The sequence below is a fragment of the Grus americana genome, chromosome 2, assembly GCF_028858705.1.
Source record: "Grus americana isolate bGruAme1 chromosome 2, bGruAme1.mat, whole genome shotgun sequence".
NCBI classification, from domain to species: Eukaryota; Metazoa; Chordata; class Aves; order Gruiformes; family Gruidae; genus Grus; species Grus americana.
Window position 1 is genome coordinate 49,558,551 of NC_072853.1, and position 22,820 is coordinate 49,581,370.

Below are 22,820 nucleotides of genomic sequence, written 5' to 3' on the forward strand. Positions count from 1 at the left end.
ATTAAAGTTCAGCTCCCTAGTCAAAACCAGGCTCCTTTGGGGCCCCAGGTAAATCATTTATGCACAGCCTCTCAGTCTTTAAAGAGAGGATAATAATATTCATTATCTTCACACATACACCTTGAGAGTATGAGCAGTTTTGCTGTATCTTTTTTTCTTAATTCTCAGAAGTGCCCAGTAGATTACCAATATCATGATTACAATACCGGGCAGAGCTGGAGCAAGGTAAATGCTGCGTAGGTTTCTTCACAGAACTCTGTTAATGTATTGCAGACATCTTTACCCTTTATCAGTTATGCTATTCCACTCTAAGCTTAAGACAAGCTGCCAGGAAAATACCTGCTACCTGTAGGAGTGATGCCACATCATGAGACAATCAGTGCCGCTCTAATGCTATTCCCAGCGGAGCTGCCTTTAAACACCATGTCTCTGGGAGTGACTTGAAAGACTCGGCAGACAATGGCAGCACAAATGTCAGGTATCCAGTAGAGGAGATAGCAAAATACCTGTCCTACCCAAAGGCTGTAAAACAGAACCAAACAATGCAGACAAATTGCAGGGGAAGAAAAGGAGGGAGTGAGTTAGTGAGAGGGAGAGAAACCACTACATCAAGCCATCTGGATTAAAACCAGATCAGTCATTCTAAATTGGTGCTTGAGTGCTGAGCAAATGAGCTAGAGGAAGAAGAAAATCTGTGTGTTTGTATAGCTGCATCGTAGGACATTAAGGAAGTGGTGTTTTACATTTTAAGCAGAGGAAAGTCTGTGCACAATCTATTAGCTCTGGCGCATATTATGAAGCTGTTACTAAGAAGTCAGGTGTATTTTGGGATATCCCCATGCACATGTACTGCTGACCATGGTCTGCATCTGCATTACAGCCTTTCCAGAACCCAGGCAGCAGTGAGTAATTAAATTTTAATGGTTATCTGCTGAGATGAAAACACTTGGGACAGTGAGAAACTGAAGTTTAAGAGGCTCACCTCTCTGTAGAGAGGGAGTTTGGAGCCAGGAAGAGTTACCACAGGCAAAACAAAGATATGGAAGACAGGGATTAAAAAAATTAAAAAAAAAAAAGCAAGCAAAAAAGCAGAGAGAGATAGTGAAGGAAATGAATAAAGAAGAGAGGGGTGTATTTGAAAAGAGAATATTTGACTTACCTGGGGACAAGCCACACAGGAGTTAACTCATGAGCTGCAGAAGCAGCTTAGGTTGTCACAGAATGAAAAGAAACTCACACTGGGAATATAAAGAGGAGCTGTTATTTTAGGTAGGTTTGAAGATTTTCTTGCTCTATTTAGCAGAGAATAAAGATAATTTGTTTACAGCACCACATGCACCTGAGAAATGAGTTGCAGCTCAGCATGCTCATGCTAGCTAAAATTTGGGAAAAGGTAATCTGAAGCAAGGACAAATCTCAAGGACTGAAGTTAATCCTAGGACTGCACAGATTTTATTCAGACTTCAAGGCTTAATGCACACATGTTCTAGTGTCTGGTCAACGTCTAGCCAGGGAGCTTAGCAAGATCTGTGACACATGGGTTACATGCCTTTAAACAACTGAGCTTGTGCTTTGCCTTCATATAGGATCAAGTGTAACAGAACTGCCTCCAGACCAGGTTTCATAGTGTGTTGAAGTCTGTCCAGAAAACGGGTGAATCCATGTGAGCAACAATCCATTTCCCTTCTTCCGTAGCATTTTCTCCACGAGTAATCTGTCTCCCACTGATAAATCTGCTGGTCATCTTTTAAAGGCAAAAGGCATTAAAAGCACATTAAAATAAACCTTTTTTCCATATTTTTTCCCTTGTTTTTCTTACATCTGCAACATTATTCCAACTGATGTGAAATTGCTATATACTCAAGTGCTTACACTCACTGTCTGAGAGAAGTGGTCTGGCACAGTCCACAGCTCCAGGAACATGGGAAAATGGGAGGAGAGGTGCTATTTAAAAGCTCTTCACTCATCAACCATGCCAGTCTAACACTGGAAAGGGAGGTGGAAGGAACGCTTTACCCACAAGCATATACTTACCTGTGAGAAATTGAATAATTGCTGTTATTTCCTCCATTATCTTTCAGATTTTTACTTTACCATCAAATGTGGTTGAAGTAGCCAGCAGATTTGAAAGTTACTGAAGACAACACTAGTACACACTGTGGCCATGTAACCTGCATTTCCTTAGAAATCTGGATACAAGTATCTTGAAATGACCTTCTCAAGGATGTACATAGAATCTTGATTCATCTTCTCTCCTCATTTAGAGCTGTATCGAAATAATCTCAGTTATAGCAGAGGTTACTGTTTTGTTCTTTTTACTTTAGTTTCAATTTAACTTAACTAAGCTCAAGTAAATCTCAGTCCCCTTATGACAGAGGCTGAAAAACAGCAGGTGTTTCACTATCCTTGATAGTGCTCAAACTTGCTTAGGGAAGAAATAGCTAATGCCGTATCCCAGACTAATCCTTCATTCTCAGGAAAGTCATCTGTTTGGTGATGTCCAGATGCTGATATTTTACTAAAAATAATAAAAAAAAATACTTAATACTTTCAGCAATTTATTTTTTCTCTTAAAAAATCTATTACTTCCTTCAGAAAGCAGCTCTTAAAATCAAAAGAAAGATCAGCTTCTAAAATCAAATCAGAGACAGACTCTGCTTCTGAATCTGTCAGCTTGCAATATCTCTGAACTGAAATTCCTTGCAGCCCTAGAATCATTGTATCATTCTAGCCTGATTCCTTCTGCAAGCAAGGCTTGAGTGGTTCCACTGTGTACAAGCGTGTATACCCACATTTGAAACCCATGGCTCACCTTAACTGCGAAGAAAGGTAGAAACCTCAAAGATAATTGTCTGCAGATTTCACATAAACAGGCAACAGAGAGAAACTGAGGGATCGTTTGCATCATGAGAACTCACTTTATCAGACACCAAGAAATCCACACTGGAGGATCACTACAGCAAAGATCCCAATCAGAGTTCATGAATGACTGGAAGATACAAACCCATTAGCAAAAGTTCCAGAACTCTCAGAATAACTTGTTAAAAGTCATATTAGCGCCATAAATATACAAATTGTCTGAGCGTCCTCTGCTTCCTTTCCCTTTGCAGTTTGGAGTATTGCAGAAAAAAGATGAAGAGCAAAAAGGCATCATAAGGACTTCAAGCAGGTGTCACATTTGTGCTTTTGTGATTTGAAACAATGTGGTCCTCCCAAATGTAGGAAAAATGGTTTTTAGCACTATATGCTGCCTTTCCTTTCTCCCAAATGTGATATAACAGTATATGGTCAGAGTCCATAAAGTACATGAAAATTTTGGAACCACAGGGAAGAGCATGGAGCTACTGGAAACTGCTGGCCAAATTACTTTGTTCAGAAAAATACATCCCAGCCAGATGTATGACTCATATCCACTGCCATCTGTTAGACGGAAATAAACCATATTTGCCTTATTAAGGTAGAAATGATCCTCTTTTGCAGTCAGTGATGACCTACTGACCTGGCCCCCAACAGCTCAGATCAATTAGGTTGGGGCATTTGATGCTATTAGGACCATTTCTTTCTCAGTCTCATAAATGATAATTTAACAAAACTTCCACCCTCTCCTTCTGAAATAATTCCTCCAGGTCACAGCATTAGGACTCAAACAACTTCCCCTCCCTTCTGTGCTTGGTTGAAGGCAACTAAATGTCATAAACTGTAGCAGAGCATCCCTAGTCAGAAACAATCCTCCTCTATCCCAGAGCCTGGTGAAATTCCTCTGGATGTGGAAGTGATGTGAGATGGGATTCACAAGTTCTGTGAAGCTATGTTGGGTTTGCGTGGCAAGGTTTTCATAGCGGGGGGGTGTCTACAGGGGTGGCTTCTGTGAGAAGCTGCTAGAAGCGTCCCCTGTGTCTGATAGAGCCAATGCCAGCCGGCTCCAAGATGGACCCACCGCTGACCAAGGCCAAGCCAATCAGCGCCTCTGTGATAACATATTTAAGAAGGAAAAAAAAAACAAGTTAGGAAGAGTTTTTGCAGCCAGAGAGAGGAGTGAGAAGATGTAAGAAACTCTGCAGACACCAAGGTCAGTGCAGATGGAGGGGGAGGAGGTGCTCCAGACGCCGGAGCAGAGATCCCCCTGCAGCCCGTGGTGAAGGCCACGGTGAAGCAGGCTGTCCCCCTGCAGCCCATGGAGGAAGGATGAGGGGGTGTAGAGATTCCACCTGCAGCCCATGGAGGACCCCACGCCGGAGCAGGTGAAGGCACCCGGAGGCGGCTGTGGCCCCATGGGAAGCCCGTGCTGGAGCAAGTTCCTGGCCAGACCTGTGGACCCGTGGAGAGAGGAGCCCACGCCAGAGCAGGTTTGCTGGCAGGACTTGTGACCCCGTGGGGGACCCCACACTGGAGCAGTTTGCTCCCGAAGGTCTGCACCCCGTGGGAGAGACCACGCTGGAGCAGTTTGTGAAGGACTGTAGCCCGTGGGAGAGACTCACGTTGGAGAAGTTCGTGAAGGACTGTCTCCCGTGAGAGGGACTCCATGTTGGAGCAGGGGAACGACGAGAGGAGTCCTCCCCCTGAGGATGAAGAAGCGGCAGAAACACCGTGTGACGAACTGACCGTAACCCCCGTTCCCCATCCCCCTGTGCCGCTGAGGGGGAGGAGGTTGAAGCCGGCAGTGAAGTTGAGCCTGGGAAGATGGGAGGGGTGGGGGGAGGTGTTTTAAGATTTGATTTTATTTCTCACTCCTCTACTCTGTTTTGCTTGGTAATAAGTTAGATGAATTTCCTCTCTCAGTTCAGTCTGTTTTGTCCGTGACGACAATTAGTGAGTGATCTCTCCCTGTCCTTATCTCGACCCACAAGCTTTTTGTTATACTTTTTCTCCCCTGTCTAGTGAATGAGGGGAGTGAGAGAGTGGCTCTGGTGGGCACCTGGCCCCCAGCCAGGGTCAACCCACCACAGAAGCCTAAAGACCAACTCTGTGGGTATTTCCAAGATGTCAGCATCCAAACAGAAAGAGGAATTCAGTCAGCCCCCGTGAGGCATAAAGCCAGAAGATCAGCTGCTTTCCAGCTCTCAGTGGAACTGGGGACTTCCAGGCGCTCCCTGCAGCCACGGAGCCACAGCAGTGCTCGTGAAGGACTCCTGCCATACGTGTGTCACCTGTGAGAACTGCTGACCATACGGTGCTGGAGGCCATAGAGGGGAGCTGACCGGCACAGTGATGGCTTTTGGATCCAAGAATTCAGGTTCGGATTCAAATACAGACACATTGCACTTGCAGTCTGTGTGAGCATGTGCAAATTTTTACGCAAGCTACAAAGGGTTCTATTTCCTGACCTTCCTCAATCCCCAGCACCACATTATACTTTTGGGGAAAAAATGTAAAAGAGGAAGGGCCCTCTCGTATGCACATATCCAGCAAAAGAACTGACAGCAGCTGTAAGCAGGTAGTGACACAAAAATGGTCGAATATATGGAAAAGTGTGAAGTTAAGGGTTTTATTCCAGAATTTTCAGTTGTTTTACAGGCCACCTTCCACTCACTTGTGGACTCCATTTCTGAGCACGGCCTGCAGGCTGAAATACTGGAAGACACAACTGCTGAGCTGGGACTGTCCTGAAATTATGGCCTTTTCTATCATCACAGGTACAGCATCCAGTTTTCATAACACCAAATGGTTTCAGAAAGGGAACACACATTCCATTGTTGCAAATTCTGTCAAGATTACCTCCCCCTGAAGATCAATTTCATAGCTACTGCCACACTATGAAGAAGATCCCTCCTGTCTGTTTCCCTAATAAAACAATAGAGGCACTATAAATAAAAGGTGTCTAAGCTTTTCAACTTGTGACAATTTAAATGCTGGAATATGAATCTTTCTTCTTTTCTCTCAGACTGGTGAATTATGGGATCAAAACATTCCTCTCATTCCCTCACCATCCTCCACCACTTCAAAAAAAAAAAAAGTATATTTATATTTGTATTTTATAAAGCACCTGAGCTATGCTGAATGTGTCTGACGATGCAAGCAAGCAAGCACAGCATGATGCTTACTTCCTAGCAATGTACAACCTAATTAGATGGAGACCCAAAAGTTCTGAAGTATAAGGAGAGATTCTTGTCAACTCCCATACCAGGGGAATTCCTTTCTAGCTCTTCACAAAGTAACACCATTTCTGCACACCATGAGAGCAGTGAATTAGGATCTCCGCAAAGTATGGGAAGAATGTTTGAAATGGTTTGGAAAGCTCAGCATCGCATGCAAAGATATTTGAGTACAGCAGGAGCCATAGAGTGGTTGAGGGTTTTGGGAGCTTCACCTTTAGTAGACTGGAATTTGGAAAAAAATGGGATGTGGGTAGCCCAGAAAAGCACAGGTGGTTTTTCAACCCTTTTAAATTGAAAGCCCCACATAAATGTTTGAAGAACTGCCATGGACAGTTTTGCTGTAGACATTTTCCCTTAATTTTCAGAAGGTGAAGGGAAAAGATAGACAAATAAAATACTTAGCACTGTGGTAAACACATTTCTTTGTTTAGTTTTACAAAGTTGTAATTTTATTGTTAGAATTAGCATAATTTTAATTAGGCACTGACAGAAGTCAAAAGCTGGCTCCCAACTGTGCCTGCGTGCTCAGAGGGACACGTTATACCTGCTAACTGTGGGGGAGTTGCACGTGTATGTGCTTAGAAATGAACTGCAAGCATTTTGCAGCTTGCTTTCTCAAATCTGACATCCCTGCAGTGCTATCCAAACCAGAGGCTGAGTTACCCTGAGCCTGGCAGGACATGTCAGTGAGATGGATGAAGGCTATCTGGGGTTGAGTGAAAAATCCGTGACTGATAGCAGGAGGAGAGTTTTATATGAACTCTTACACTGATTGCTGATACTAATTCTAACACTGGTTTCTACTGTTATTTTCGTTATTAGAAAAGTTCTCATTTTCTTCATCTTGTAGCTCTCTGGGTTCACTGTTCCAGTGCTGTTTTTTTCTTCCATGCAGGCATAAACTGTTACTGCTGACTGCAGTCACAGCTTTAAAGCACACTTCTGCAACTCCATAAAGAGCTAGCAGCTCAGAATACCTGATGTGCACACCAGTGATGAGTGGTGTTCCTCAGGGGTCAGTACTGGGACCGATACTGTTTAACATCTTTGTCAGCAACACGGACAGTGGGATTGAGTGCACCCTCAGCAAGTTTGCCAATGACACCAAGCTGTGTGGTGCAGTTGACACACTGGAGGGAAGGGATGCCATCCAGAGGGACCTTGACAGGCTGGAGAGGTGGGCCCGTGCGAACCACATAAAGTTCAACAAGGCCAAGTGCAAGGTCCTGCACATGGGTCGGCGCAATCCCAAGCACAGCTACAGGCTGGGCAGAGAATGGATTGAGAGCAGCCTCCTAGAGAAGGACTTGGGGTTGTTCTTGGTGGATTAGAAGCTCAACATGACCTGGAAATGTGCGCTCACAGCCCAGAAAGCCAACTGTATCCTGGGCTGCATTAAAAGAAGTGTGACCAGCAGGTCGAGGGAGGTGATTCTCCCCCTCTACTCCACCCTCCACCTGCACTCCACCTGGAGTATTGCATCCAGCTCTGGGGTCCCCAGTACAAGAAAGACATGGAGCTGTTGAATTGGGTCCTGAGGAGGGCCACAAAGATGATCAGAGGGCTGGAGCACCTCTCCTATGAAGACAGGGTGAGAGAGTTGGGGTTGTTCAGCCTGGAGAAGAGAAGGCTCCGGGGAGACCTTATAGCAGCCTTCCAGTACCTGAAGGGGCCTACAGGAAAGCTGGAGAAGGACTGTTTACAAGGGCATGGAGTGATGGTACAAGGGGTAATGGCCTTAAGCTGAAGGAAGGTAGATTTAGATTAGATGTTAGGAAGAAATTCTTCACTGTGAGGGTGGTGAGGCACTGGAACAGGTTGCCCAGAGAGGTTGTGGTGGCCCCATCCCTGGAAGTGTTCAAGGCCAGGTTGGATGGGTCTTTGGGCAACCTGGTCTAGTGGAGGGTGTCCCTGCCCATGGCAGGGGAGGTTGGAACTAGATGATCTCTGAGGTCCCCTCCAACCCAAACTATTCTATGGTTCTGTGTTCATGGGAGTTTAGGTCTCAACTGTTTTTCTAACCCTTTAGGCACAAATATTTGTTACTCTAAGAATGTCCTTCTAGTTGAATGATTTTAACAACCTCCTCCTAAAGTTTGGAGTAGATTTTTCTTTTTTTTTTTTTTTCCTTCCTTTTTTTTATTGTATCGGCACTTTTGTGTGTGTGTCAAATACTACTGCTGTAGAAAGTGTGACATATAGTCTAGTGCAACTTATCAAATAAAGGCTGTCTGGCAGTCAATTTCCAGCACACAGTGTTTGTCTCATGAGCTGTGACTAAGGCCCATATAGTTTTGATTTCTAGATCCTATGACTGACCCCATACAGCTGCTGTTTACAGAACTGTCATATTCAGGCAGAGGGTGTTAATGCAAACCTTCTTACCCTGTAAAGATTATCTTGCAAGAAATTAATCAGGGGAAATAAAACAAGGAATAGACTTGAAAAAATGCCCAGATATTGGAAAACTCTTGTGTGAAAAAAAGCATTAAGCGCATATACAATACACCCACATAGGCAGACACACATAGACAGGTGGGTATATTTATATACCTGGGTATATATAGAAGCACACTTCTATGATCATTGAAAAAAAGACTGTAATATTCACGAATTGCATTCAGTAAATAGCATACATATTCAAGTTACAATCTGTCAATTAAGAAACTTGTTCCAATACATTTTACAGTCAAAAAAGCATAAACTTCACTTGCAAACAAATCTCTCCTTTTTTTAAGAACTTTTTTTAAAGCTGCTTCCTTTACTGAACCCTTTTTTATGCAAACCCACTTATAATAGAAGGGTACAGTAAGTATCCTAAACTAACAATTATAGATGACGACATTCTCTTTCATTATCCAGGATAATAAGCAATTTTCATTCCTTGGAAACAAGCAGATTCTACAGCAAGCCTTCAACAAATAGAAAGATGCATAATAGATGCTAAGATCATATAATGTTTCTCTTAATTTCAGGCTTTCTTCTGGATGACAAAGTTATACTGTAGACTGCAGATTATTTGGAACAGAAAATAAGATATCTTGAAAGTAAGATCTTTAATTGGATTTTAGAAATACTATTATGCTTTCAAAAATGATACTGCCTTGCATACACTGCCAGAAGAGGTGTTGGAATTCGCAGTTCTGGGGGTGTGCTTTTTGTTCCTTTTTAGCTGACTATAAAAGCATTTCTGACTCGGAACAAGTCCTCACCTGGGCAGTCACAGGCGTTCTTCCAGCGTGGCCCATGAAATTAAACAGTTTCTTTAGCAGACAAATGTGACAGAACAAAGCAAGGGAAAAAAAAAAAAAAAAGATCCATGAGAAAATTGCTGACAAACATTAGCAGGAATTAAATAGAAAATCATTCACTGGAAAATGATAGATGAAAGCAGCTAGCGTCGATTATTTTTTAACACTCCTACCCCATGTACAAACTGGCCTTAAACGGTAATTTAGTTAGAGCCAAACTGACAGTCTAAGAACATCAAGATTACAACTCATATTCTGTTACTGCTTATAGAAGAAGACAGTAACTATTTTTAAGGGGTACATGTTATACAGACTCTATCTGGTCTGTCTCACAGTTCTGGCTCATCGCTTCTTTCAGCCCACTTCTGATGCAAGCCCAAATTCAGCAAAGGATTTACAAATAATTTTACATAGATGAACAGTGGACCTCTGAAGGACGCTTTCAGTTTCTTTAAAGGAAGGAGAAGGCTGAAGGACTAAGAATTTACTGGGGGACTAAAGAGGTCACATCAGTGCCTCCATCCACCTGTGGTGGGTTGACCCTGGCTGGAGGCCAGGTGCCCACCAGAGCCGCTCTCTCACTCCCCTCATTCACCAAACGGGGGAGAAAAGGCATAACGAAATGCTTGTAGGTCGAGATAAGGACAGGGAGAGATCACTCGCTAGTTGTTGTCACGAGCAAAACAGACCAAACTTAGAGAGGGAATTCATCTAATTTATTACTAGGCAAAACAGAGTAGAGGAATGAGAAAATAAAATCAACTCTTAAAACACTTCCCCCCACCCCTCCCATCTTCCCGGGCTCAACTTCACTCCCAGCTTCAACCTTCCCCCCCCCTCAGCGGCACAGGAGGACGGGGAGTGGGGGTTACGGTCAGTTCATCTCACGGTGTTTCTGCCGCTTCTTCATCCTCAGGGGGAGGACTCCTCTCATCGTTCCCCTGCTCCAGCATGGAGTCCCTCTCACGGGGTGCAGACCTTCAGGAGCAAACTGCTCCAGTGTGGGGTCCCCCACGGGGTCACAAGTCCTGCCAGCAAACCTGCCCTGGCATGGGCTCCCCTCTTCACGGGTCCACCGGTCCGGCCAGGAACTTGCTCCAGCGTGGGCTTCCCACAGGCCGCAGCCTCCTTCAGGTGCCTCCACCTGCTCCGGCGTGGGGTCCTCCACGGGCTGCAGGTGGAATCTCTAGACCCCCTCATCCTTCCTCCATGGGCTGCAGGGGGACAGCCTGCTTCACCGTGGCCTTCACCACGGGCTGCAGGGGGATCTCTGCTCTGGCGCCTGGAGCTCCTCCTCCCCCTCCTTCTGCACTGACCTTGGTGTCTGCAGAGTTTCTTACATCTTCTCACTCCTCTCTCCGGCTGCAAAAGCTCTCTCTCTAAGTGTTTTTCTTCTTCTTAAATATGTTATCACAGAGGCGCTGATTGGCTTGGCCTTGGCCAGTGGTGGGCCCGTCTTAGAGCCGGCTGGCATTGGCTCTATCAGACACAGGGGGAGCTTCTAGCAGCTTCTCACAGAAGCCACCCCTGTAGCCCCCCCGCTACCAAAACCTTGCCATGCAAACCCAACACATTCCACCCCTGCTCCAGCGTGGGGTCCCCCACGGGGTCACAAGTCCTGCCAGCAAACCTGCCCTGGCATGGGCTCCCCTCTTCACGGGTCCACCGGTCCGGCCTGGAACTTGCTCCAGCGTGGGCTTCCCACAGGCCGCAGCCTCCTTCAGGTGCCTCCACCTGCTCTGGCATGGGGTCCTCCATGGGCTGCAGGTGGAATCGCTACACCCCCTCATCCTTCCTCCATGGGCTGCAGGGGGACAGCCTGCTTCACCGTGGCCTTCACCACGGGCTGCAGGGGGATCTCTGCTCCAGTGCCTGGAGCTCCTCCTCCCCCTAAAAAAAAAATTTTGAGAGTGAAGTAGTGGTGAAGGGACAAGAGGTGGATTCTGTGTGTGTTGTCTACTCTTGTTTAGTGTTGTGATAGTGTTGTCTTGATTCGGGTGGGGGGAATTCTTTTTCCTTGTTGATGTGATTAGTGTGTGTGTAGTTTTTGTGTTGAATGTATATTTTAATAATTCTTAAATATGTGATTCACAGAGGCGAGGGGTGGAATGTGTTGGGTTTGCGTGGCAAGGTTTTGGTAGCGGGGGGGCTACAGGGGTGGCTTCTGTGAGAAGCTGCTAGAAGCTCCCCCTGTGTCTGATAGAGCCAATGCCAGCCGGCTCTAAGACGGGCCCACCACTGGCCAAGGCCAAGCCAATCAGCGCCTCTGTGATAACATATTTAAGAAGAAGAAAAACACTTAGAGAGAGAGCTTTTGCAGCCAGAGAGAGGAGTGAGAAGATGTAAGAAACTCTGCAGACACCAAGGTCAGTGCAGAAGGAGGGGGAGGAGGAGCTCCAGGCGCCGGAGCAGAGACCCCCCTGCAGCCCGTGGTGAAGGCCATGGTGAAGCAGGCTGTCCCCCTGCAGCCCATGGAGGAAGGATGAGGGGGTGTAGAGATTCCACCTGCAGCCCGTGGAGGACCCCACGCCGGAGCAGGTGGAGGCACCTGAAGGAGGCTGCGGCCTGTGGGAAGCCCACGCTGGAGCAAGTTCCTGGCCGGACCGGTGGACCCGTGAAGAGGGGAGCCCATGCCAGGGCAGGTTTGCTGGCAGGACTTGTGACCCCGTGGGGGACCCCACACTGGAGCAGTTTGCTCCTGAAGGTCTGCACCCCGTGAGAGGGACTCCATGCTGGAGCAGGGGAACGATGAGAGGAGTCCTCCCCCTGAGGATGAAGAAGCGGCAGAAACACCGTGAGATGAACTGACCATAACCCCCACTCCCCGTCCTCCTGTGCCGCTGAGGGGGGGGAAGGTTGAAGCCGGGAGTGAAGTTGAGCCCGGGAAGATGGGAGGGGTGGGGGGAAGTGTTTTAAGAGTTGATTTTATTTTCTCATTCCTCTACTCTGTTTTGCCTAGTAATAAATTAGATGAATTCCCTCTCTAAGTTTGGTCTGTTTTGCTCGTGACAGCAACTAGCGAGTGATCTCTCCCTGTCCTTATCTCGACCTACAAGCATTTCGTTATGCCTTTTCTCCCCTGTTTAGTGAATGAGGGGAGTGAGAGAGCGGCTCTGGTGGGCACCTGGCCTCCAGCCAGGGTCAACCCACCACACCACCCAAAAAGCAACCCCAGAAAAATACTTCAGTGCCACCTGATACTGTATGCATGATTCCAGCTGTGCCATCCCCCATCTTCATGCACAGTGGCGCTGTATTGCCCCTCAGTACTTCTCTGAGACATTTGTTCTTTTCTCACCTGTGGCAAAATTGCAGGATGCGATTCCTCCCTGCAGCTTTGCAGCCACAAGTTGGCATGCAAAAGGATTGAGACATCAGGTGTACTTCAAGACACATTGTCACCAAAAGGGGGGTGGACACAATCCAGCTCCTTTACTGCATTTCAGAAGAACATTTATTTAAATGATGTTTGCCTCTGATATTAATGTCCCAGCACTAACTGAAGAAACTCTGTCCCATTGCTCCCAATCACACATGCCCACATTACAGAGACAGTTTAGGTTTTGGTTTGCATTAAGCCTGTTTTGTGAGTTTTAATACACTTTGCAGTCTTGAATAACAGAAGAGAGAAAAATAAGAGAGAGGTCATTCAAGAACCAAAGGACAGAAAGCAAATTAAATTTGGAAACAGGTATCAGATCAGATAGGGGAGAAGAAAGAACAGCTCCAAGAACAGGATCGGCAGAAGGGAAGACTTTGGTCAAAAAACAGCAAAGACTATAAAAACTATCAGACCACAATGCTGCTAGTGCTGACAAAGATAAAATTAGTTTGTGCTCATTTCACATGCACCTTAAAAATCAGTCCCTCTACTCATATACGTCTTCTGGAATATGTCCTAATTTTTGCAACAACTGTTTCCTAGTTTCTTTTCCAACTAAATACAAGTCTAAAATGTATCAGAATGTATGGAGAGTTGTACAGACTTAACTACATAACATGCGCTATCAAAACACAATGATTCTTTGGTTTTGACATTTCAGTAGGCGGCTGCCTGTTCTTTTCTCAAGAAAAGTTGTGCCTTCCTGGTTTGCAAATGGTGAAGGACACTAATAATGGAGTATTAAAACTCCATATATTAAAAAAAATGACTAGAAAGAAAATATATACACTTATTTTATCCAAACTCACATACTCCTTGTCGTTTAGCTGGAACAGAAATTGCAGCACTCACAAAATGTTTTCCTTACTGGAACAATGAAGAACCTCCTTTTCAAAGGCAGATATCTGGGATGAGTATTCATGCCGGTGAGCCTAGTGTAAAATGTCCTGATTCTTTAGAGAGGCATTAAACAATTAAATAGACAGAGTTTCTTCTGAATTTGAAAAATTAGAAGATAATTTCAGGTTTGTGGCATAGCAGGCGCAAAGTAGAACTAAGTTGCTTGTAGGTGACAGAATGAAGCTCGAAACAGGAATGTGTGTTTGAAGCCATGGTATTTACAAGTTGCTTACAAAGCATTCTGCTAGTAAACACCACATCCTTAGCACGTGCAAAGTATATGGTGGATTTTATCACCCAGAGCTATGACTGATTCTATAGGAAATGGATGGTTTTATCTTTAAATCATTCCAACTCTTTCAGCTGCTGCAGTGGTTAAGATCTGCACCAGGTAGGACGTCTTCGCATCTAGACTAACATCTAAAGGGAATAGGCATCAAACTGCACGACTGAAAGCAGTACTAATCATTTATGCATACTGTTTGGAAACAATTCTCAGGTTTGAAAAGTGCCTTTCAAATAAATATAGACCAAGGAAATGTAATCATCAAAAACGACTTAGACATCACCCTCTTCAGAAAGAACAAATTATAATCATGACATGTAATAGTTCTTGAGCAATGTTCACATCCCTGTCAGGGGTTTTGAAAGATTGACAAAATGGGATGTGGATATTAAATGTTTTGTGGCGTTTTTTTTTCCCCCCAAAAAATACACATACATTGTAACAGTTTCCTGGCAAGCCGAACTTCACAGTTTTTGTCACTTTTTACAGCCTGTCTTGATTTATAGAAAGTGTTATCTCCAGCACGCAGAGCTACAGTGCAAGGGGAACTGCTGTCCCTGGCCATGCGCAATTGACCCAATTCTTCACCTGTGCAGATTAAAAGTGAAGACTCTGGAAAAGCTAACATCCTCTATCATATCTGGGTTCTGGAAGCTCCACAGCACTCCCAGGTTATGAACCTCAGAAGCAAAAGCCTCTTCCCCAGGACTAATCTTTCCCTTCGGTGTCTGTTAAAACAAGAATGAGGCCATTTCTGGAGGCTCTTTCCTTCATCCCTTGCCCTGAGACCGGAGCCCTGGGTCCACCTGGGAGCCATTCAGTGAGCAGCCTGGGGAGAGAGGGAGCTGAAGGAAATCCTCTCCTCCATCTCCATAAACCATCCACACAAGGCTGCCCCATTGATCAGGGGTGGAAAGGCTACATTTCCATCTTCTGCCATAAAAGTGTGTCCCAAAAATTCTTCATAAGAGGAGGCTCAGGACTGGCCAGTTCCCCTTCCACAGCTTCAGGCAGCATAGGAGCCAGGTCACTGATTGCCATGGCCTTCCTCCTCTCACAACCAACTTCTTGCTTCTCTTTGTTTGCTGGATTCTTTGCCAGTACCAGGGGCAGGCCTGAGAGGCCAGCACCTAGCCATGGAAGCCATATTTGGGGTTCACCTCTCCACTGCCAACCCCTCCAGCTTCTGCTCCTCTGCACTGGATCCCTGGGAGAAGAGGAGGAGATGGAGAAAAATGGGACTATCTTGTATGTCTTTGATGCACTGACCTTTGCTACAAACTGTGTTTTTTGCTTGAATAATGTGGATAAAATATCACTAGACTGTATCTCTCCACTGTAGTGCCCACTTCCCTGGAGCCAGAGACATCCCCCTCCCATCTCAAACTGAAATCTGCATTCACCGTACTGGAGGTCACAATAATAACAATGGATATATTTCTTAGAATCTGTTTTCAAAGCACAGGGAATGAATGAAATCCCCATCTGTTGCTTTATATCCTGCTGCTTTAACCCTCTGAATCACTAGCAGTGAGAAAGGAAGCGCTGGACACAGGAGAGAACTATTCCATCTCCTTTCTGCCATACTGCCACGACTGCAAGAAGAAAAGCCACTCAAGCTGAAAAAGAAGGTGACGGTTGCAGAGCAGTCTCTGTGAGGAGCTCTCAGCTCTGGAAAGGACTCACTGGTCTGAAATAGCCTGGGTCTGTTGATCTCCAGGGCATGCTACAAGAAGCATCCTTCTGCTCACGCTGGTGATGACTGTGACACCTGCAGAAAAAGAAGAATTTGTGCAAGCTCTGTAACAAGTGAGGGGAGAGCGTGGTTGCCTGCTGTAAGTGTTCATAGCAAATTAAAACAGGGTGGTTTTTTTACTTTTTTTTTAATAATTTATATTGAAGGAACACTTGTGTACATCCCAGCAAGATGGTATATAGGCGCAGACGAGTGGTGATAATCGTACCTTGATTTCCCCCTGCCATCCTCCTGTGAATTAAGTTACTTTTTTAGTTGTTACTTGCTGGCATGGTGCGACAGGCTCAGATTCCCCTTGCGCAGGTATATCTGCAGCCTAGCCAACTTCTGTAGCCATAATACGTCCAGCTCAGCTTTAGCCTTTAGGCACTGGCAGCTTTTCTCTCTTTAGCAGGGCTGGGAACAGGTGTCCTGTGTTTGTGTTCGCTTTGCTTCAGCGTGGAGTCTGTGCTACAGGGAGGGACGTGAAGGCAGGGGATGGAAGGGTGATTTAGAAGTGAAGTTGTTAAAAGGGAGGTTACTGTCTCTGCTTGGTCCCAGGTGGATTTCCTTTTGTTTAGTCTACCAGAAGAGCAGCATATTTCCTGCTTTACGTGCACAAACAAAAATACAAGAACACGAAACCAAAGATGTTGAGAGCTGTGAGCTCAGAGGAAAAAATAAAGCAGGAACAAAACACACACCCCCCAGCCCGGCTTCCTCGGATGGCACAATGCATCGTAAACAAAGTTCTACGGCTAATATGTTGCTGATACACAGGGATATATAATATTGCCCATAAAATTAGTCATGTGTTATTGCACAAAGTGGTGTGTTCCATAAGAGCTGCCTATTTAGCAAGCTTGATCAAGAACATTAAATATGAAAATAAGGAAAAAACATTTAACATTGTTGAAAAGTAATTAAAAATATATGTCACCATATGCTTCTCTGCCATTACTTCATTTCAGCAAAACAAATGCCTGGAGCATTTATTATCCCCCATCATTTTTTAAAGAGGCCTAATGTTCCCACTTGGCACAGGAGACATGCAGATAAAATGAATCAGCCCTGAAATGAATTGTGTGAAATGCATTTGTCTGAATTCAAACAGCTTCCCTGTAGTCAATAAATGCATGAGTACTTCCGATCTCTCAAAATGCGTATCTCTGAAAAATAAGTATTTTTTGCTGGTTATACCCTGTGTGTAATCTTTGACAAAGGCTAAAATGTCATTAGCTTTATTAGGGTTCTGCTGCAGTCGATGTTAAAAAGTTCATGTTACTAATACAGCCACCAAATAGCATTGGTATTAAAAAAGCAAAGCAAAAGAAAAAATTATAAATAAAATACAACACATATATCAAAAAAGTTTTCAAAGCACAGCTAAACTCATGAGACTAAGTTCACCATGGAGTAATTATGCTCTTTCCCGCACTGTGATGACAGGAATAAATTTGACCATGGGGCTTTAAAGGATGGATTATAAGCAATTTTATTTTAATTCATGGTGGACAGAAGAAGGTATCTTCTTTCAGAAGTGATGATCCAAAGAGCAGTAGCTTGCATGGCTGCATTCTGAGATTTATTAAAAAAAGTGATGTATCACTGGCCAGTTAATAGGGGGGGATATTATTCTTTGGAAGAACAATGAATTAATAAAAAGGTGACCTAACAGAAAAAAGAAGTCCTTGTTTGTGTCAAGTGTTAGGAACACCCATAATTAATGAAAATAATATCTAAACACAGCTGGATAAAGATATTCATGCTGTGTAGTTGATGCGGTAGTTTATCCATTACTGGCACTGAAACGTATGCTGTTTCTCTTTGTCTTGACGCCGATTCCTTTTGAACATGTGAAACTTGACCCACCAGCCTGTATAACAAAGCTCTGCCATGCAAGACAACTCACTGACACTGACCTGGCACATAGCTGTGAGACGACTGACCTGAGACAGAAATCAAACGCAGCAGATTCTTCCTGGGTGAACGGAGGCAAGGAATGCGTTGGAAGTGATATGAGAAAGCCCTACGATGCCCTGTAATGGCCAGAAATAGTCCCTCCCTTTCTGGGAGCAATGGGGAGAGACAGAAGAGACTGAGGAGGAAAGCGTATATTACATTAGTCCAAAAGATCTGGCTTTTTCTCACACTACGCGGAAGGAGGCACAGAGGAAAACGCAGTGGGAATCGGAGGCGTGTATGTGGGATTTGGGACTGGGGGTAGACTCAGCAGGAGCAAACTTTCCTGCAGCACCACACAGCCCATAGCATGCTTTTCCTAACAAATAACATGTCTCTCCTTCTCCCTCCCTTCTATTCTACCCCAGAATGTAATTTCAATTCAAACACCACATTCTGTTCCTGTCTGGGGAAAAAAGAAAAAAAAAAAAAAAGAAAAAGAAAAAAAAAAGAAAGGAAAGTGCAGCACCGTCTTCAAATGGCATCTACAAATGGAAAAGTAGGATTGAAATTTTTCAAGTGTAAACCACAGTGGGGCTTGGTAGCCTGGAAACCCTGGAAACTCCCAAGTGAATGACTATCATTCACTGCTGACGACCATTAAAGAACATGGCTGACATTGGCAGACCAGGAAAAAACGTCTAAATATCAGATCCACGGTAAAACCATGAGAGCTAGCAGAACTCTGTGATTTTCAGCAGCTGCAATTTTATTACAGTTCCAAATGACAGAAGCTGGCTATTCAGTTCAAGCTCTGCAGACATGTTCTTTCAGCTCTGGAAGTCCATTTTTGAGCAACGCTTTATCAGGCAAGGGGACAACACTGATGCAGAAAGTAAAGGTGGCGAAGCTGGGGAATGTAACAGATTTGCATCTTTATCAATGGGACCAAGGACATATGCTGATCAATGAATCCCATCAATAAAGTAATGTATTTTGAGCACAAGGGTCGTTTGCCCTTTAAGTAAGAAAATAATCTGAGTTTGAATGAGCTTCTTTAGCACTTTCAGTTCATGATTTGATCCACTCTTAAAAGTTTTGCTAGCATTACTGAGCTAGAACAGAGGTATGAAAAGAAATCACACTTTAAACCAGAATATTCAGACATAGTCCCTCAAGAAACAGATTTTACTTTGTACCAAAAAGGAACTGTTTTTCTAATGTAAGCCACATTTCCACTTCAGAAATTTGTTGGTATGAGTGGGCATAGCTATATCGGTAGACCATTGCCGGTGCAGACCATTCCTGTAAAACAAATTTAGTCTTTAAGTACCGAGTCTAAGAAGTTTACCTAATGTTTGCAAACTGATGTGAGATCTCCAGGTGAAAGATGCTTTAAGAGTATAAATGGCTACAAGATTAATTACTGCTAAAAATGAATATTTTACTAATTCAGTTAGCTGAAAAATCTTCTGTGATTTTATTATGTCTTAAATCATCTATAATCTTCTAACGATTCAGCATGGTGGATTTGCAGTATCAAGCTAAAAAGCAGAGGGAGGAGAAGCATCAATAACGCCTGGCACAGCCACTCCCCGGAGAAGCTGTATATGCCCATCAAAGGCATCTCTTACATATCAGGCTGGGACAGGCGTTCTAGGAGCCTCTCGGCTTCCAGGCCCCTGCTATGAAGCAGCATCATAACATCATTATGTCTATTTCACTGTTACCGTGCATATTATAGATATTAATGCAAGATATGTTTTCAATTAACTTGTATTCTTAGCCACTCAGAATGAAGCTCACTTTTCTCCAGTAAGGTTGTATATTGCTTAAGCATAAATTAGCTCTATTTTGAGCTCAGAAGCAGTGCATAAGACCATTGCTGTCCTGATTCAAAAAAGTTAATTTCTGCCAGAAAGAGAAGGAATAAATAAGTGTCATCTCCTGATGAACATAAAAGCAGAGGAGGAAACACATATGTGATTTGGAAACAGGATTACTCATAGATTCAGAAGTAATAAATCCAATTACCTTGCTTGATTCATCAATAAATGAGAAAGCAGTATTTGTTTTATTATCAAATTAAGTTATTCTTTGGAAGTAATCCACTTAAAATAATTGTTTCCTAGCATCAAGCAAAAGTAATCAGTAAAAAGGAACATAAAATGTTTTTCTACCGCTTTCTGCAAAAGGCTTTTTCACATTTTTTGAGCAACAGATTATCCCATTATAAACAGCAGCAGAGAAATCCAAGGAATCTTGATAAGTAAATGTTGCTTTTATAACATCTTTTATTCCAACTACCTGGCACGGTGGTTTAAATGCAAAGGTTGTCACACCCTAGATGCAGAATAAAATGGTCTTTTGGGAACCCTGCAAGTCAGCTACCGCTGAATTTTCTCTCCTCGGTGAAGCAATGTTGGTGAAACCTTTGACTGCCAGTGCTGAAGCATTCTCAAGTGCATCTTCTGCTCACAGGACATTACTCTCTGCTTGCAGAGTACAAAAATATTGGCAGTACTGGTTCACCAATACTGACACAACGAATATAGGTTCACCTATCTCAGGAGTAATAGTTTAAACAGAGGCAGAGGGAGATGAAAAAGCCTGCAACAAGTAATCGACTGTGGCTAAAATGTGTTCCTACAGTTTTATGACTTATGACTGGAACTTGCAAATGTAATGTATGGAGTAAAATAAGGAGAAAACTACTTAAAATCTTAACCTTTCCTTTTTTAAATCTCCTTTCTGCAAGGCAGCCACATCCTCTACAGTCTTTGAACTCTGAAACAGTACGGTACCTAGAATGCTGTCTCATATTCAGACTTTGGTATGCACAAGAATTAAACATCCCTCTGTTTTTTGAAAAGGAGATCGTCAGTCATACCAATGCAGACAAGGCTTTTATTTGCCATCAAAGATCTGATTCATCTCATGCAGAGTGAGATTCAATAGTTGGATTAGAGAGATTATCTGGCAGCGCCCAGAAGTTTTTGTGTTCGCTCTGTTCTAGCAAGACTGAGAAGGTTTTCATCCATCTGCACGGGGAGCCTCCGCTGCATTTCTTTGGGAAGAGGTGAACCGACTTCCATTGCAATGCTAGACACGCCAGCACAGAGTTTAAGACAAAGCTGTGACTCACTGATGATAGATTAAATTTTAAATGACAAGTTTTCTAACTTCGGAGGAGTGACAGTCTGGAGCAGCCTTCTGATAGTGTAAGCATCAAGCAAATGATCAATTTTAAGCTGGAACTTAGACAGTTTATAAAAGGTATTGCATGATGTCATTGTCCATGAAAAGCACCATGATGTGAGGACCTAGTTCCATGACCCAGACTCCTTTTTTCACCAATATCCTACGCTCCTAAATTGCTAGCAGCTGCAGATTTGTACCAGACCGCAGCGCTCTAATGGAAGCAGCCATTAACCCTTCGGATATGTAGGCTGTTCAGCTTTATACTATTACATATACGTAAGCTAGGATCTAGCTTAATAACGGACAAGGTACAGAACTCTTTGGAGTTCAATTATTTCAACACAGCAATCTATTTCTGGGTGTCATTAATACTAATGTGGAGGTTGCATGTACTTATCTAGGACTGTATTTTTAGTTGGCAGAGACCCATCTGAAGGCATAGTTGCCTGTCTACAGTTGGAACCAAAATGTCAAACCATATATCTAAAAATATTAATGTAATTGCACACAGAAAAGTGATAACTATGTCATTAAATACAAGTGAATAAGTCAGCTTCAACTTGTGGAATATGTTATTCTATTTTTTTCTTGCAATAGGCATTGATCATGTTAATTTTCAAAGATTCAACATCCAAATATTTTTAAATACTCCAGTGAAATATTTTGGTTTCACTTTGAACACATTATGAAACTGTGCATTTCTAATGTTTACCAAAAAAACCCCCCAATTTAACACATTGTTATAATATTTTACAAATTTAGAACATTTACAAAATCTTTAAAATAATAATTATATCAAAAATGCTGAATTGAAAATTCTCAGAAAATGCTGAAGTGTTAGCATGCTGATGGGAATTGCCATTATAAACATTATATAAAAATTATAACTGCACATTCTGCTCCTGAGATAGTTTAATCCAGCAGTTTCATTTAATGATACTCATTCTCAAATGAAATTGCTGTACGTGAAATTTTAGGGAACCCGAATTCAGTGGAGAACAGTTTAGATAATAATAACCAATGATGTATCAGAACAAAAATCTTAGCATAGTCAAAGGGAGAGAAAACCAAGAGTGATTAAAATAAATGAACAAAGAACAAAACTCATAGATATAAATTAAATCAAATACCTTTAGGCTCCTGTGAAGTCTGAAGCATAGCACTACAGGCTAATTTCAGAGAGAAAAATCAGAGGAGGAATTCTGCAGCGATTCTAAATAAAGTATACTGTGAGCACAAGGATTAACCGCAGTGCACTACATGAAAAATTAATCTATTTTTGTCATCTGGATTCTATGACTCCATATTTTTCAGTTCCACTATAATAGCGTTTGGGGTGGTTTTTCTCCTCTTCACCAGACTTATATATGATTTTTCACTGAGAATTCATTTGAACAACAGATCAAAATCACCTCTGGAGTATGTACACAACAAGATTGCGTGACCAGGGTGGGCATTTTCCCTTGTAAAATTCTAAATTCTGAAATCCACCATCATTTCCTGATATGAAGACCGTATCTCTTACTCCTAAGTTATGCTGCGGACAGAATTGAATACTGAGGAGATAATCAATAAGAGATTGAAACTGGAGAGTGAGAACCTGGCTCCCATAACATTTGAAGGCTCGGGCTGGCTGCATCTCTGCTAAGGAAGCCAGGAGAGCTCTGTAGTTCCTAGATCTTGTTGTGTGCCTCACTTGCATGGAACCTCCAAACTGAGGAAGACCCAGACTGCTATGCTTGTGACTGAGGTGGGAACCACTGCATGTTTCAATTGGTGCACATAGAGAGGGAAACCAAGGGACCGGAATCCAAAGGCAGAGCCTCTGTGATAGGGCAGACTTTGAACCAAATAGTTAGAAGTGGTTTGGGCAGAAAAATCTAGCCCTTTCTCACTTTATTTTTAAAACCTTGAATCCCCTACAAAGATCAATAGCACTTTTATTAATATTCCCATTCTTTGGACTTCTGCTACATCACTCTTATTCTACATGTACAGCCAAATCCAAAAAGGGGATGTGATCTTTGGAGATGTTTGGGCTTCTCCATCTCTAGTTTGTCATTTCATA

At 43.3% G+C, this 22,820-nt stretch overlaps 1 long non-coding RNA gene across 1 annotated transcript; it reads right to left on the bottom strand.

The window, feature by feature from the left end:
* Positions 1 to 1,493: 1,493 nt before the first annotated feature.
* On the bottom strand, positions 1,494 to 21,957 carry LOC129203589 (uncharacterized). Its single transcript, XR_008576083.1, has 6 exons — positions 21,883 to 21,957; positions 15,601 to 15,685; positions 12,645 to 12,781; positions 9,308 to 9,358; positions 2,035 to 2,518; positions 1,494 to 1,744 (listed from the first exon to the last, which is right to left on the bottom strand). It is a non-coding gene; the product is annotated as an uncharacterized LOC129203589 (long non-coding RNA).
* Positions 21,958 to 22,820: the final 863 nt, after the last annotated feature.